At 37.8% G+C, this 16,847-nt stretch overlaps 1 protein-coding gene across 2 annotated transcripts in view; it reads right to left on the minus strand.

The window, feature by feature from the left end:
• LCA5 (lebercilin LCA5) overlaps nt 1–16,582 on the minus strand; it is a 58,239-nt gene extending 41,657 nt beyond the window's left edge. Inside the window, exon 1 of one of the 2 annotated variants that reach the window (XM_024248673.3) lies at nt 16,337–16,582. The gene's annotated coding sequence lies outside the window, so the exon portion shown is untranslated. Of the gene's footprint in view, nt 1–16,287 lie in introns of both variants that reach the window. The other variant, XM_024248672.3, reaches the window with a different exon arrangement.
• Nucleotides 16,583–16,847: the final 265 nt, after the last annotated feature.

Genomic DNA, 16,847 nt, shown 5'->3' on the forward strand with positions numbered 1-16,847 from the left:
CTAAAGGAATGAAGACTATCTCTGTGTATTGCTCATAGTCTGGCATAATCTCTAGGATATACAGAGAAAAGAAAGATGGAAAAAAGCATGTAGTATGCTACCATTTATCAAGGAAGAAGGGTAACATACATAATTTTTATATATTTAAGTAGAAGGAGAAATCAAATAATTAAGAAAAATAAAATGGGTTCGCTAGGGTAGGGGTGTCCAACAGAACTTTCAGCCAGGATGGAAATGTTCTACAATCTGTGCTGTTCAAGATGGTGGCTGGCCACATGTGGCTATCAAGCACTTGAGATGTTGCTGGTGTAACTGAAGAACTAATTTTTAATTTTATTTAATTTTAATTAATTTTAATTTAAGAAGCCACATGTGCTGGTAGTTAGCTTACTAAACAACACTGCTACAGGGGAAGGAAGGAAGCAAAGTTTAGGGAAAGGGATAGAAGCTGGGCTTCTTTGTATATAATTTTTGTAGATTTAACATTGGAAATTATGATTTTTAGAAATGAGAATTTTGAAAAGCAATTCCCATAAATCAAAATAAAATTAGATAAATCAATCTACATACATGGTTGGTGGTAAAACCACACAAATTAACTAGTTCGAATGACTTTAAAACACAATAACTTGACTTTATATTCCTAGTGAGACATAATGACCAAAAAAAATTTTTAAAGCCATTCCAATAATCATATTTTGCTACTCAGATATTTTATTCTTAGACTTATACACATGTACTGTGAAATAAAACAAATGAGTAATTATTATTGGTGCAGCTGGGCACTAGAATTTTCAACATGGAAGAAGTAAATATAAACTAATGTGAGTTTTAAAACTTTGACATTCAAAATTTGAATTATGAGTGTCAGTATGAATTTATGATGGCTTTTATTTATTTAAAAAAAAACTTCTTCACTTTGTCCACTGAAAAATCCCAGAAACAAGGAAAAAACTAGGAACATTCCTAGAACCCAGATATAGTGTCTATATGCCATTTCCCATTGAAAGAACCTAAAGTTCCTTGTGAAATGCCTGACTCCATTTCTGAGGGAGGAAACACACAAAATAAATCTAAGAATATAGCAATCTGGTCATCCTAGAAAGCAAGGACGCTATCAGACACTACTGATGGAGTGTCAGTCAAATGGACTCGGAGCCAACTTCAAGGAACTACTTGCCAAAGACAAGGCAAATTTGTCATCAATACGAATTATATCAGCAAACAATTTAAACATATCAAAAGTGTTTAAATCCTTGAGTTCATATATTTTACAAAAACCTAATTATTCACCTTTAGAAGATTCTAGGAAACCATCTCATTTAATTAAAAAATTTATATATATAAAAAAATCACACATGCATCTTGCCTATACTCTTAAAAAGCTATTATCTGAAAATAACAAAATATTAGATGAGGGGGAAGTATTTCTTTATGGAATTATTCTAGTTAACAAATAAAAAATAAAATATTAAAACGACAGAATTAGACGAGTGACATTTCACAACTCCTAATGAAATAATGAAGCTATATAATGATCATAAACGGCTGTATTGCTACAGAAAAGTAACAACCAGACACCATGTCTCTGATAGGACACAATAATACCTCTGAAGTAATCTCCCCTCCTCCCCACAAAAATTAAATCTGAATCTACTGAAGCCTCTAAATGTAAATGACACTGAAAGTATGACAGAGATCGAGGTACAAAGAAGCAATCAGAAAAAATCCAGACTGTAGCAAACTCTACAGGAAAAACTAGATTCTTTAATGAACAAATTGCAAGCAGAACGAGAGAGAGGAGAAAAGAGGGCATTTATATAATAAGAAAGTCTTAAGAAACCACCACCAAGTGCAATCCATGGACAGTATTTCACTTCTGATTACAATAAATTGTATTAAAAAATTATAATCAAGAAAATTTAAACACTATTTATTGTTATTAGAGACAGGGTTTTGCTCTGTTGCCTAGACTGGAGTGCAGTGGCATGATCATGGCTTACTGCAACCTTGAACTCCTGGGCTCAGGCAATCCTCCCACCTCCTGAGTAGCCAGAACTACAGGCATGCGCCACCACACCCAGCCCTGACCACATATTTAATATTAAGGAATTATATTGTTTTAGGTGAGATGTTGATACTGTCATTTTTTTTTTAAAGAATCTTTATCTTTTAGAGATATATGTTCAAATATTTATAAATAAAATTGTCTGGGGTTCGCTTCAAAATAACCCAAAGGAAAATGGGTAAGGGTAGAGATTATACAAAATTGACTGTGAGTTGATGATTATGTAAACTGACAGAAGACTTTTGAATTCATTATTCTAATATTTCCGATTCTGTATTTGTCTGATATTTTCTTTAGAAGAAATATTTTAAAAAGCAAAAAAAAACACTTAACTTTGATTTTACTTCTGATGTGTCTAGCAATCACAGTCTCTATCAAAATTAGCAACTGCATCTAAAATCAACAATTCCTATGACAAGTACTAATATTAAAAATATACATAAATCAGCCTGAATCTTTCACTCTGCAATCATGTGAAAAAATATTTACACATGAAAAACATTGTCTAGAAAAAAAGGATAATGATAACAGCAAGTAAGTGGCTCTAGCACTCATTAGCTATGTAAATCTGGAGAGTTTACCTCTCAATGTAAGTTTAATTTTTTAAAATGTAAAATGGTAATATTACTAGTAACTACTTTAGAGAATTCTTGTGAGGATTAAATGGGATAATTCAATAACTATTACACAGTAAGAACTTGGTAAATATCAACAATTACATTAGCAATTCAAACACGTATGAGATGCTCAGTAAATTATAACTGATGTTCTTTGTCAACAACTTTCAGTTTAAATTCCAATAATATAATTAAAAGTTGGTTATATGGTAAAGATGAAAATTATTTCTGTTTATACTTGCATAGCAGAAGTAGCTTCCTATGACCTCCCTATCCTATCTAAATCCGAGGGGCCCACCAACTTTCTATGGCAAAGGGGAAGAATACACAAACAGTGTTCTCTCCCTGCCCCCCCTTCAAATATATCCACATAGTTCCATAAAAATAAATAAATAAAGGAAATATCCAATACCCCATTATCCAAGTCCTGCTCCCTGAAACAACCATTTTAATGGCTTATACCTTTATGTGTACGCTGTATCTTAAGTTAGCAATTTTAGACTATGAAACATGAGTATTTAACTCACCCTTCATTTTATATGGTTGCAACATGCAACTACATGTTGGTTATGCATGGTTTCTCTCTTAGAATTCCTAATTGTCTTTTTTTCCTATTAAGTGGAAAAAACGTTTCTTATATCACTAATATCTATCAGCTTCTTAATCTACCAATAGCCTGAAGTCCATTCCATTCTTCCTCCTAAAGACATTTTCCTTGAATTTCCTATTCTAATTTAAACCAACTACTTTCTAGACCTATTGTACTGCTGTCATTCTGGAATTACTTTCATTGAATTCCTGAGTTAGTGCACTATTTCATTTAGACCATGTCATCTTTATTAGTTTCCATCATCATGTTACTGGTCCACATCCTTAAATAACTTCTTCAGAAAGCGTTTACGGTTTAGGAAGTAAATGTTCTAAGTCCTTGCATGCCTGAGAATGTCGTTATCTTACCTCACACTTGTTACTTTTCATACATTCCAAATTCTAGGTTTTCTCTCAGAATTTTGAAGACACTGTTTCACTGTCTTAAACCCTCAGCATTGTTTGTGAGACATGTTATAATCATTTTTATTCAAAATATAACAGCATTGTTTGTGACACATACGTTACAGTCACTCTTTTATTCAAAATATATTTCTTGAGCTCTATGTAGCAGTAATGAACAGAAAGTCCCTGCCCTTAGTATAACTACACTCTAGTTATACTAAAACAGATTCTCATTCCTTCATAGGTTATCTTTTTCCTTTTTTCGCTCCCTAGGTGCTTTTAGGGCTTTCCCCCTTGTTATACTGAAATTTCACAAGAACATGAATACCAGTCAGCCTTTTTCGTTGTGTTGGGACCTTTTCTCCCCCACTTCCTTTCAATCTGGAAATCTGTATCTTTAAGCACCAGAGGTTTTCTTATATTATTCTTCAGATAATTAGCCTTTTTTTCATTTTCTTTTTGAAATTTCTCCTAGTTAAATAATAGCCTACTTTTTTCTTCTATTTTCAAAGAGTTTTTTTCAATTTATCTTCTAAACCATCATTTAAAAAATTATGCCAATTATCTTCATTTCCAAGAACTCTTTCTTGTTCCGATTTTTAAAATAATTATTCTGTTCTCGCATTACTGAGGTAATATATTTTTTTCTCTGAGAATACTATATAAACATTTTCTGTTTAAAGCCTCTTCTGATCCAAGAATTACCTCTGCTTCATATAGTGTCAGCTTTTCTGTTTCTTTATCTTGGGCTTTTTATTTATATACTTCTGGTTTTATTTATTTGAAGATAATTTCTGGTTGATCATTTATACTTAAAAAAAAGAGAAAAAAGAAGGAAATGAAACCACTCCTAGGAAATCCCCTCGTTTTAGCAGACCAGCTGGACCAATTCCTAGGACCCATCTTTTACACCTGGGCTAAAACAATGTCTATCATAAATATCCTGTTCACAGGAGAAGAAAAGGGAATAATTAGGAAAGTGGTCATAGCCATCTGGGAGAGGCAACACCCTCCCAGGCAAAAAGTCTTGTAAGCCAAACAAAAATTTCCAAATGTCAATCCCAACTGGAATAATCACAATCCCAGGGACTGGGCCCAAATGCAGGACCTCAGGAAACTAATAATTAAAGGAATCAAAGAGTCCACTCCTAGGACACAAAATGTCTCAAAGGCATTTGAAATTCAACAAGAAAAAGAGGAAATTCCCTCTGCATTCCTGCAGAGGTGCAGATATCAAATGAAAAAATAGTCCAGATTAGATCCAGAGGACCCAGTAGGGCAAGGCCTCGTGAAAGTTAACTTTGTAACTAAGAACTGACCTTGCAGGCCAGGGAGTGCAGCTGCAGGTGTGGGGGCGGCAGGAGCCACAAGCCGGAGCAGACAGCCAAGATAACAGTGGACAGTGTAGGAAAGCTAGTGTGAGTAAACCTCTAATAAAAGAACTAATGTCTGTATTACACAAAGGGAGTCACTGGGGACCTTAGGCTCTGTGTGATGCAATACTTAGGAATTATGTGTGTATAGGGATTTATACCCTCACTAAACAAGCATGTGGAAGTTGTGTAACTTGTCAAAGGGTAAACAAAAAGGTGATTAGAAAACAGGCCACAGGAGGAAGGCCTCCCGAACTAAGACCATTTCAAAGCATTCAAGTAAATTTCACAGAAATGCCCAAAGCAGGAAAACTAAAGTATTTACTGGTAATCATAAATCACCTTTCCGGAGAGGTGGAAGCCTCTCCCCTTCCCAATAGCCACTGCCAGGAATGTGGTCAAAATAATATTAAAACAAATTTTACAGCTGGGCGCGGTGGCTCATGCCGGTAATCCCAGCATTTTGGGAGGCTGACGCGGGTGGATCACAAGGTCAGGAGATGGAGACCATCCTGGCTAACACAGTGAAACCCCGTCTCTACTAAAAATACAAAAAATTAAACGGACAAGGTGGCGGGCGCCTGTAGTCCCAGCTACTTGGGAGGCTGAGGCAGGAGAATGGCGTGAACCCAGGAGGCAGAGGTTGCGGTGAGCCGAGATCGCGCCACTGCACTCCAGCCTGGGCGACAGAGTGAGACTCCATCTCAAAAAACAAAACAAAACAAAAAAACAAATTTTACCTAGATTTGGCCTGGTGAAAAATATTAATTCAGACAATGGGAGCCACTTTACCTCAAGGGTGTTAAAGGGAATTACGGAAAGTTTACAAACTAAATGGAATTATCACACCCCTTGGAATCCCCCTTCCTCTGGAAAGATAAAAAGAATAAATCAAACTCTCAAAAAGCTATCACCAAACTAATCTTAAAAACTAAAATGCCCGGAACCAAATGTCTCCCAATAGCACTCCTTAGGATTAGAACAGCCCCAGGAAAAAACTTGGGATCATCCCCCTACAAGTTATTATATGGGCTCCTATATTTTGGCAGAGCTACAAATCTCTCTACTATGGAAACAAAGGATCAATTCTTAAGAAATTATAAACTGGCCATATTCTCCACCCTGTCATCCCTTAGGTTAAAAGGACTTCTAACTCAAACTCTGCCTCTTAAGTTTGCTGTTCACCACTTCGAGCCTCATGATTTCCACTTCTAGCCTGGTGATTTGATGCTGATTAAAACTTGAAAGAAGACAAGCTCCACCCAAGCTGGGAAGGACCCTCAAGTGCTCCTAACCACTGAAACAGCCATGCGAACAGCTGAACAGCAGCAGATTCACTGTACTCCAATCAAGGGACTGGTAAAACAGACCCCAGAAGGGAGGGGAAAACAACAGTAAAAAGTGCATGGGTCACCTAAGGAACCCTTAAAGTTAACTCTAAAAAAAAATCTAACAAGAAAACATAGGCTGGCCCCATTTCTGGAAGTTAATATGCCTAAAATGGACTACTATACAAAAAGCAGAACGTCAAAATGGAAACTGGCAGGGAACTCCTCCATACCCAATCAAGTTGGTAATCAATGTAACCAAGATGGTAGCACCACAAACTATAAGATTTAATACCTGCCCGGTCTTACCTTGTGGGAATTTGAAAAATCAGAGACAGCTCTCATAGGCAAATAAATATCTTTGCCCTGAACCAGATACAGGTTACAGCAGCGCATGACTCTGCCCCAGCTGGGATGAGTATGGTAAACTACCCAATTTCAGGGTTGGACAGTAAACACGGGGTGGGTAACTCCAAGCTAGAGACCCTTAAAGAATACACTACATCTGTCCAAGGGCTCCCCGCCAAATAACTGCCAGAATTTAAAATGCAATCCTATATTCATCACCATTAACAATCCAGCCATTCTAAACCAAGAACAAAAGGAAGCTTCTTGGGTATATGGGTTAAGAGCAGACATCACAGGGAAAGAACCCCTGGGCAATTCGCTCTCAAAAATCAAAAACTCAACCTCCCATTTGCCTGGGACTACTCCAACTCCAAACCCTAATAAACACTTTAGTCCACCAAATAAGAACCCTAAAAGGGTAAACATAATTGAGGTAAAGAATTTAAGGCAAACCTTAGAAATTGAGACAGGGTACAGGGATGTGAATGCATGGGTCGAATGGGTCAAATTTTTCAGTACAAGCCCTCAACAAGAGTAACTGCTACGAGTGTGCTGCGAAACAACCTCAGGCAAAGGTGGTTCCATTTCCTCTAGGATAAAATATCAATCCTGAAGGAATGCATTGCATGTTGGCTCTATACCAGAACAAGGATGCATAGGAAAATGAAACTTATAAAAGTCTGTCATTGCTCTTTCCTGCATTGCGGAGGTCAAATCCCAGAGCAATTCCCTCATTCTCTATAGGGAATATAAACCACTCCTCTTGTCTCTCTAGGCAGGGGGCAGAGTTCAATAAGCCCACGGGAGAATTTTCAACTTGTACCCACATCCTAAACATCAGTGGTAAGGCAATGGCAATCACTCAGCTCTCTACATACCCAGTGCTAACGTCATGTGGTATTGTGGGAAAAGGAACCTCTGTAACCTGTTACCATCTGATTGGACCCGGACTTGTGCTTTAGTCCAATTGGCCATTCCCCTCTCCCTGGCATTCCATAAGATACCCAAAAATACACATGGCCACCAAAACTGAAAAGATGTAACAAATTCTTTTAATCCCAATATACATGTTAACTCAATAAGAGTCCCTAGGGAGATGCCTAATGAACTTAAGGCCCGAAACCAAATACCTGCTAGGTTTAAGTCAGCACTCTTCTAGTGGTCAACTATTAATAAGATTAGATTAACTACATCTATTATAATCAACAAAGATTCACCAATTATACTCAGACGCCCTCAAAGGGGGTAGCTAGCCAGTTAAATGCCATCAGCCAAATGGCCTGGGAAAACAGGCTTGCACTAGACATAATACTAGCAAAAAAGGGGGGCATATGTGTTATGCTGGGTGGGAAATGTTGTACTTTCATTCCTAACAATACTGCCCCAAATGTAACCATCACGAAAACTTTACAAGGACTAACAACTCTAGGCAACAAACTGGCAGAAAATGCTGGAATTAATAACCCATTTAGGGGTTGGCCAGAAGGTTGGTTTAAAAAATGGAAAGGCATGGTAGCTTCAATCCTTACATCTCTCGTAATTGTGGCAGGAGTCTTAACAGCAGTGGGATGTTGTATTATCCCTTGAGTGAGGGGACTAGCACAGAGATTAATTAAAACGGCTATTAATAAGCAAATGCCCATAACTTACCAGCAAAATAACCTGCTACTATTAGAAACCAAATTAAACTCACTCTCCTAGAAACAAAAAAGTTAACAACTTCTAAAGCAATTCAAGGACCAGAAAGGTTTAAATAAAAATGCAACCAAAGAAAGTAAATAGAAAAGAGGAGAGAATTAGTGAGAAAACATTTTAAATGGTCCACTTTCAAGGCATGATAAATCTAAGCACTGGCAGCCAGCCTGCAAATGTAACAAACCACAGGGCTCATGCACCTAGAGGGTCACAATAAGTGAACAGAATGTAGAGGAGGGGTCAGCCAATAAAAGGGAAGAAAGTTCAGTTATTGGGAAATCGAAATTTAAGAGAGGAAGGGGATGGGGTAATCCATCAGCCTTATAAGGTATCCTTATAAGGGTAACCTTGTAAGGAGTATAAAACTTAGGCAACATCCAGGAAGATGGTAACCCCATAGAATATAAATCATGCTACTATAAAGACACATGCACTTGTATGTTTATTGCGGCACTACTCACAATAGCAAAGACTTGGAACCAACCCAAATGTCTAACAATGATAGACTGGATTAAGAAAATATGGCACATATACACCATGGAGTACTATGCTGCCATAAAAAAGGATGAGTTCATGTCCTTTGTAGGGACATGGATGAAGCTGGAAACCATCATTCTCAGCAAACTATTGCAAGGACAAAAAAACCAAACACCGCATGTTCTCACTCACAGGTGGGAACTGAACAAGGAGAACACTTGGACACAGGAAGGGGAACATCACACACCAGGGCCTGTTGTGGGGTGGGGGGAGGGATAGCATTAGGAGATATATCTAATGTAAATGACGAGTTAATGGGTGCAGCACACCAACATGGCACATGTATACATATGTAACAAACCTGCACATTATGCACGTGTACCCTAGAACTTGAAGTATAATAAAAATATATATATAAAAAAAAATTGGTTAATTCATCTATTTCTAACCCAGGTTTTGAGGGATGTCTCTAAATCTGTGAAGAATATTTGAAATGGTTTGTGCTAACTCATGTTTAAGAAAGATTATCCTTAGCAAACTAACAAAGCAACAGAAAACCAAATGCCATTATGCCATTATAAGTGGGAGCTAAATTATGAGAACACATGGACATATAGAGGGGAATGACACACACTAGGGACTATTAAAGGGTGAAGGGTGGGAGGAGGGAGGAGGTCAGGAAAAATAACAAATAGGTACTGGGCTTAATACCTGGGTGATGAAATAATCCGTACAACAAACCCCCATGACACAAGATTACCTATGTAACAAATCTGCACATGTACCCCTGAACTTAAGTTTAAGAAAGAAAACAAAACAAAACAAAAGAATATATTCTTTTCTTTGCTAAACTTCTGATTACTTAGGTTCTATTTTGAAATAAGGTGGGTTTTTCTAACCTATGCTCAATACTTATATCATCTCACAATTCATCATTGCATTTAATAAGCAAGTACATCCTTAGGAAATATAACAACCCAAATAACTTAACTTTCCTAGAGAATGGGAACTTAGACACTTGTGAAAATTCACGTGTAAAAAATTAGTCCTTAGTCCTTGTAGAAACTTGTAGCTGCCTGGCTAATAGCGCTTCAGGAAAATAGCCAAATAAGCAAACAGGCAAATACAATATAAGCTAAATAAAAAAGAAAAGACATAAAAAATTAGACCAAAAAAAAGAAACAGATAAAGATGAGGTAAAGGAAGTAATTATTAAGTTTTCTTGTGAAGTATAAAGCAATAAAAACTACTATAGCTTAACAAGATTACATAACAATTTATCACTGGACAGGATCCTAGTAAATCAAGTCTTTCCTTTGCAAAGATTCAGAAAACTGAGGCCCAAACTTACCCAAGTTCACAACTGGTCTAAGATCAGAAAGCTCAGTTAGTAAAACTTGAAACAGACTGTAAGTTTTCTGATGCTTCATTGAGTGACCTACTCAATATTTCAATAACAATCTGGTGATAACCACCTCATCTTTGAAGCCACCTCCACCTATATCTATCCCATCCTCTTTGCCCTCTCAACTCTGCTAAAACTGAAGAAGCATTTCTGCTCCTTTTTAAAGCTAAACCTTTTACTCATCTTCTTTCCCATACTACCTCTCAATGTCAAGGATTGTGCTTCTGCAGTTGTGCCCTCTCTACAGGATCATTCCTATCAATGAAGAGGTGCTAATGAAGCTGATGCTTGATTCCCTGTTCTGTTGCATCTACAACCCAATTTCTCCTCTCCAATTTTCCAATAATTTTTTGAAGAGTAATCTTTAACCTAGAATGCTATCACCACTTCTTTCCAACCATTTCCTTTTGAACCCACACTAGTTAGGTTTTCATCCCCACCACTCCACTGAAACAGCTTTTGTCAAGCTCAACAATGACATTCACCTTCCCAAATCCATCAGCCAAGTTTCTTATTTCTTCTTTTGCGCATCTCCTCCCACCATCAGCCAATTTTCTGTCCTACTGTTCCTTAACCTCACAGTAGTGTTTGACATAACCAACCATTCCTTCCCTCCTAAAAACTTTCTTTTCTTACTTGCTTTTCCATAGTGATCTATTTTCCTGGTTTGCTTACTACCTCACTGGCTGTCTCCTGTCAGTCTCCTTTGTTGAATAATCTGCTTCCTCTTCCTGATCTCTAAATGTTGGAATACACACGGCAGCACATGTTATCTACACTCTCTCCTTAGGTGATCTCATCTAGACTTCATTTACCCTGGCTTCCACATTCATATATTCACCTTCCTACTTGACAATTCTATTTGGATATCTAAAAATCATTTCAAATTTACATGTCCAAAACTGAAATCATTACCGTCCCTTTTCCACCTCAACTCTTTCCTATGTTTCTGATCTCATTAAATGGTAAATCCATCCATTAAATTACTCATGACACAAATCTAAAGATCGTCCTGGATTCCTTCTTCCTACATCTCTCATCCAAACCATCTGTAAAACAAGACACTTTAATCTCCATACTATATTCCAGATCTGACCATTTCTTACCATCCACAGTGCTACTGGTCTAGTCTAAGTCATGTGAGTCTAGTCCACATCCATGTTTCCTCTGTAGGACTTCTGCAATAACCTCTTAACTGATATTCCACTTTCATCCTTGCTTCACGTCAGTTTTTCACATGACAGTGAGAAAAAGCAACTTAAAACAGAAATCAGACCAGCACTGCTCTCCTGCTTAATATACTTCAATGGTCTCCTATGGCCATCAGAGTCCTTAACCAGGCCCGCAAACTTATACAAGGTCTAGCCCTTCTGTCTACTTCTCTATCCTTACATCACTCTTCCTCTCAAAATCTCCTTTTTCAGGCAAACTAGCCTTCTTCTGTGCCTTCAACATATAAGATTTTTGCCAACAGCCTTAGTAGTTGCTGCACTAACTAGAACTTCACAAAAGTGGTTCCTTCTCTTCTTCCTGTTCTCAGCACAAATGTCACCTTCTCAAAAATGGCTCCCTGACAATTTTCTATTAAAGTGAGCCCAGTCACTCTATCCTATTACTCTGCTTTATTTTCTTCCCAGACCTTGTTACTACTGGAAATAATCTTACATTTATTGTCTGACTTCTCCTAGTAAATATAAGACCCGTGAGACAGAACTCTTGTCTGTTTAGTTCACCGTAGTAAACACACCACCCACCATTATCTGTGAAATGAATGATTATAATGTTATTTCAAATGGAATATTAAGTTCCATTTTATAAAATTTTCCTTTTTGTTTTAAAGAAAATATTAAATCTTCCCTCTTTTAAAATAATTGCATAAGAATTACTTAAATTTCTAAAATTCCTGAGACAGAAAAGTTAGCAAATCAAAAAGTTTTCCTCAGAGTCACTGCCATTGTAAAGCTGAAATATTTTTTTCTAGGTTAATTTTAAATAACTGAGAACCTAATAAGGCTTCAAACAAAATGAATTTCACCTGCAGTTACAACAGTAATTTCTGACTAATGTAATGTAGTCATAATACTATTGAATGAATATAATTATTGTTTTTCTTAAAAGGAAAAAAGTGATCTTAGATTAACAGAACACTGAAGATTTATAGTCCATGTGTAGTTCTGCAACTAATTTAAACCAAGAATGAATCAGTTAACAGTTGTTTGTTGCGGGAGGAGGGGGGAGCGGGGGAGTGAGGGGTACTTGTATGTATCCCATTAGTTTCCTCTCAATGATAATCAAAGAATTAACTAGATAAAAGCAAAAAAGGAAAATTATAAGCCTTGTGCCCAATTTCAATTCCTAAGAACTGTTTATTTCCTAAAGCTGGCTAAACATGCTACTATAGCAATTAATAGAAAGCTACCAAATCTAATACTTGACATTGTTCATCCAAAAGTAAACTCTCCTTTAAAAAAAAAAAAAAAGCAAAAAGTCCCAAACAGTATAGATTACACATAACAGGTCAAAAAAAAAGAAGATAACCTAAAGATCCTCGAGTGCCAGAAGTTTCTTTTATCTCTGATTACAAATGAATCAGAAAACAAATCTAACCTGTAGAGTCCATTGTATATAAATATCATAATGATATCTAATTCGTCTGACTCTAAGAAACCATCTTAGTTTTAAGAAAAAAAACTGTAAAATCAACAAACCGTTAATTTCCTGACATATCCCTGTGCTCAGCTTCTTTGGATAAAACATTGCTGACTGGCTACCTTTGCTACCAGCAAAAGAGTTCACACAACAGACAACTAGGCAAATAAAATGGAAATAAACTTCAGTGAGAAAGATATAAATAAGGACATTTCTCTTCCCCACAAAAAAGATGAGATAAAAGTAAAAACCATATTGCTACATTTGGTTTTTCTCCTTTGTGGAAGAGCAGCAGTTACAGTGTAACTGCTGCTCTTCCACAAAGGAGAAATGAAGTAAAGTTTCTCCACTCTTCTAATACATGTCCCCATGTATTTATAAGCATTTTCCTTATTCTACCACTTATCTGCATAATCTTGCTTAAAAACCAAACTATTTTTATTTAAAAATAAAACAAAAAATAAAGTTTGGATTTAAAGTATGATCAAATATAATCAATCAGATCACAGTAAATGCTACATTTGAAATGTAAGACATAATTAGCTTATTTTAAACAATGGATCAAATTAAAGCATCTTAAGTACAGTACATATTCCCAAAGTTTAGTCAGTCAAATGAAAACATCATAACATGTTCATTCATTCATTCATTTATTTATAAGACATGTACTGAACACGTACGAAGTGTCAGGCGCTAGATTATAGACGGAGCTGAAGATACAAAAATGAGTAAAATACAACTGATCCCTTACCGTTAAGTAATTCCCAACCAAGAGGGAAAAAAAAATAATGCGACAGTCTATAAGTACTAATGATAAAAGGAAGCAGAGAAAGCTTAGTAAACTCAGAACTAAGATTAGAGGACAGAGGGAGTTTGAGAAGGTTTCTAGAGGAGATAATGCCTAAATTGAGTCTTATGGTATTAGCAGAGGTTAAGCACAATCATAATTTCATGCATGTGTGTGTTTGAAAAGTGGGGTGGTAAATGAGGTTAGAAAAAGAAGACAGTGAAGTACGACCCTGTTTCAATAAGACGATGCAGCATTTGCAAAAGTAAAAGGCATTAGATAAGCATGGCATATCACCAAACTGCAAATACTTTACAACTGTGCTGTCCAATACAGTGGCTCCTGAGCACCTCAAATGTAGCTATTCAGAATTGGCATATGCGGCAAGTGTAAAATACATGTGGAATTTTGAAAACTTAGTACATAAAACAGACCACAAAATAGCTCTTCTATAATCTTTCTTATATTGACATATGCTAAAATAATATTCTGGATATATGTGACTTAAAAATATATTAAAATTTCACCTGTATTTTATTGTGTGTCTACTGAAAAAATGGATATAGCTCACATTCTATTTCAAATGGACAATGCTAGCTTAAAAGAATGGCACTGGCTGGGGAGTAGTGCTAAAGTAATAATAAGTGGGACTGGATCGGGTGGAAGATAATATCACAAGAAGAATCTCTATGTCATTAATAAGTTGGTTGGAAACCAAGGCTCTTCAGTAGGGTTAATATTATCAGATCTGACATTTGCAAGGATCCATCTCCAATCTAAGAACTGGAGGGCAGGAAAGCTGGAGGAAGAATATCAATTGGTCTGGATAATCACTGACAGTGTTTTGAAGGTAGTATAACTAGAGATACAGAGTACAGAATTGATTCCAGACATGTTTTTCAAGTAAGATAAACTACACTTGGTGACAGATTAAATATGAAGTCTGAGAACAGAGAAGAACTTGAGTAAATTCCAAAGTTTTGGGCTTGCAAAATTAGGAGAATGTGGTATTCAAGCAGGACAGCTTTGGCAGGGAAAGGTGATGGGTTCAATATTGGACATACTGAGTTTGAGATGCCTATGGATGGGAAATTTCTGTGGAAATACCAAAAATTAGCTACAAAAGTTTGACAGTAACTCAAAAGTTCCAGATCAGAAATAAAAAATTGGGAGAGTGTTAATAAAACACAAATAGTGTAAGCCAAAGGAGAGGAAGAACACAGCCAAGAACACAGAGTAAAAAACAGAAGACGAAGACTGAAGACTGGATTATTGGGAAAAACAATAATGAAATATGGTGGGCCGAGGAAGAAGATCTCACAAAGGAGCTGATGACAGGCAGAAGAAGAACCCAAGAGAAGGGTAGCATCTTTATTTTAATGGGCTTCCATTTGTGTCCTACAGAATTACAGTTCCACAATATGTTTAACGGAAGAGATGTGACTGACAAAATAAGAAAAATCTCTTTTCCAAAGTCACAAACTACTTTTTGATATTTAAAATGATACTTTGTCAACTTAGAGAATCAAAACAAACTATTATTTCCTATAACGTATTTGGATAAACATACTAGCTAACATGGGAAATCACAAAGTGAAATATTTAAAATGGTAATATAGAATTTAAATGTGGAACAACTGGAAAAAACGTAGATTAAAATAACCATGCAAAAGAAAGAGGGAATGAGTAAAGAACTGCAAACATCGGTTTTACCATTCTAAAAAACATATAGCCACTCCCTCTGCCAAAAACTAATTTAAATGATGACTTCTGATTCCAAAGACATCTCTAACACAAGTTCTTAACGTGAAGATAAAGGAGGGGAATAAATATGTATGTGCCCAAGTATACTTTCCAAAGAACAAAGTGAACAAAAAAGGGGTTTATATCAGATGAACTGGACCAGGGCTCTTCACTGTTAAACACTATCCCACGGTCTATCTAACGTAAACATCACGTATCTGAGTACCGACTCTAACTCGAGTATGCCAAAAAGGCACTTTCTTTTTTCTTTTATTTGTAACCATCTTTACTCCTCTCATCCCATCCCTGAAGGATGTATAGAAATATCACAGCCTGGACAAATAAGGCTTTCCACTCTAATCACAGTTTTAATGATAACACATCTATTACTATCCGAGCTACCAAAGCCTCCTTTTCCGTCTTGGCCCTTGGCCCTGCCCCTCCTCTCTAGTCTTGAGTATCCACGGGCCTACAGGGTTTTTGTTTTGTTTGTTTTAATAACAACCACTTCTCTAGATCCGCCTGCTCCCTTCCTTCTCTTCTCGGTCCCAGGAAGTAAATACCCTTTCCCAGCTCCTCTCCTCCTAACTTCCCAGTCCCCCCAGTGCCGGTCAACCTCCCTTCCTCGGGACCCTCTCAGGAGCCGAGCTCTTTACTCATTTTCCTAGGTCTTCCTTCTCCTCGCGGTCCCTAAATCCTCCCCCATCCCTAATCCCTTCATCTTCCCTGCTTTAAGAACCACCCGCAGGCCCCCATCCACGAACGCCCCTTCGCTAGCTCCCCGACGCTTCAACCCAGCCTCACCTCGCACCTCCACCTCCCCCGCCGTCTCCACGCCCACTTCAAAGCCCACCTCCAACCCGCCGACTCTTCCGCAGAGCCAATGCGGCGTCCCGCCTCCTTGCCTTCCCTCTTAGGACCGAACTCCCAGCTGGGGCCTCGGCGTCTGGCCGCCAAAGAGCGGGTGCCTGCTCCTGCGGAGGCTGCCGGGCGGGTGCCGAGGTTGCCGAGATGCGGGAGGTTTGAACACAGGGATGGGACAGAGGCGAGGACCACGGCTCCTGGGTGGCAGCGGCGGTAACCTGGGCTCCAGGGTAACGGAGGCGGAGGCCTAGACTGCACTACGAAGAGACCGCAGCCAATCATGATGACTCTACCCGAGCTCCCATTGGCTTCTGTCTCCAGACGGCCCTTTTTATTGGCTTCAGTGGAACTGGAAGGCGGGACGGCGAGTGCGGGAGAAGGCCTCCATTGGCCGACCGCTCTAGCTGTAGCGGAGACCCCAAGTAGGGAAATTGGGGCAAAACGCGGAGCGCTCCAGGCTCCTATGGGCTGTGCGGTGCGAAGGCTCGATTTCTGAGCGT

Source organism: Pongo abelii, chromosome 5 (assembly GCF_028885655.2).
Source record: "Pongo abelii isolate AG06213 chromosome 5, NHGRI_mPonAbe1-v2.0_pri, whole genome shotgun sequence".
Classification (NCBI taxonomy): Eukaryota; Metazoa; Chordata; class Mammalia; order Primates; family Hominidae; genus Pongo; species Pongo abelii.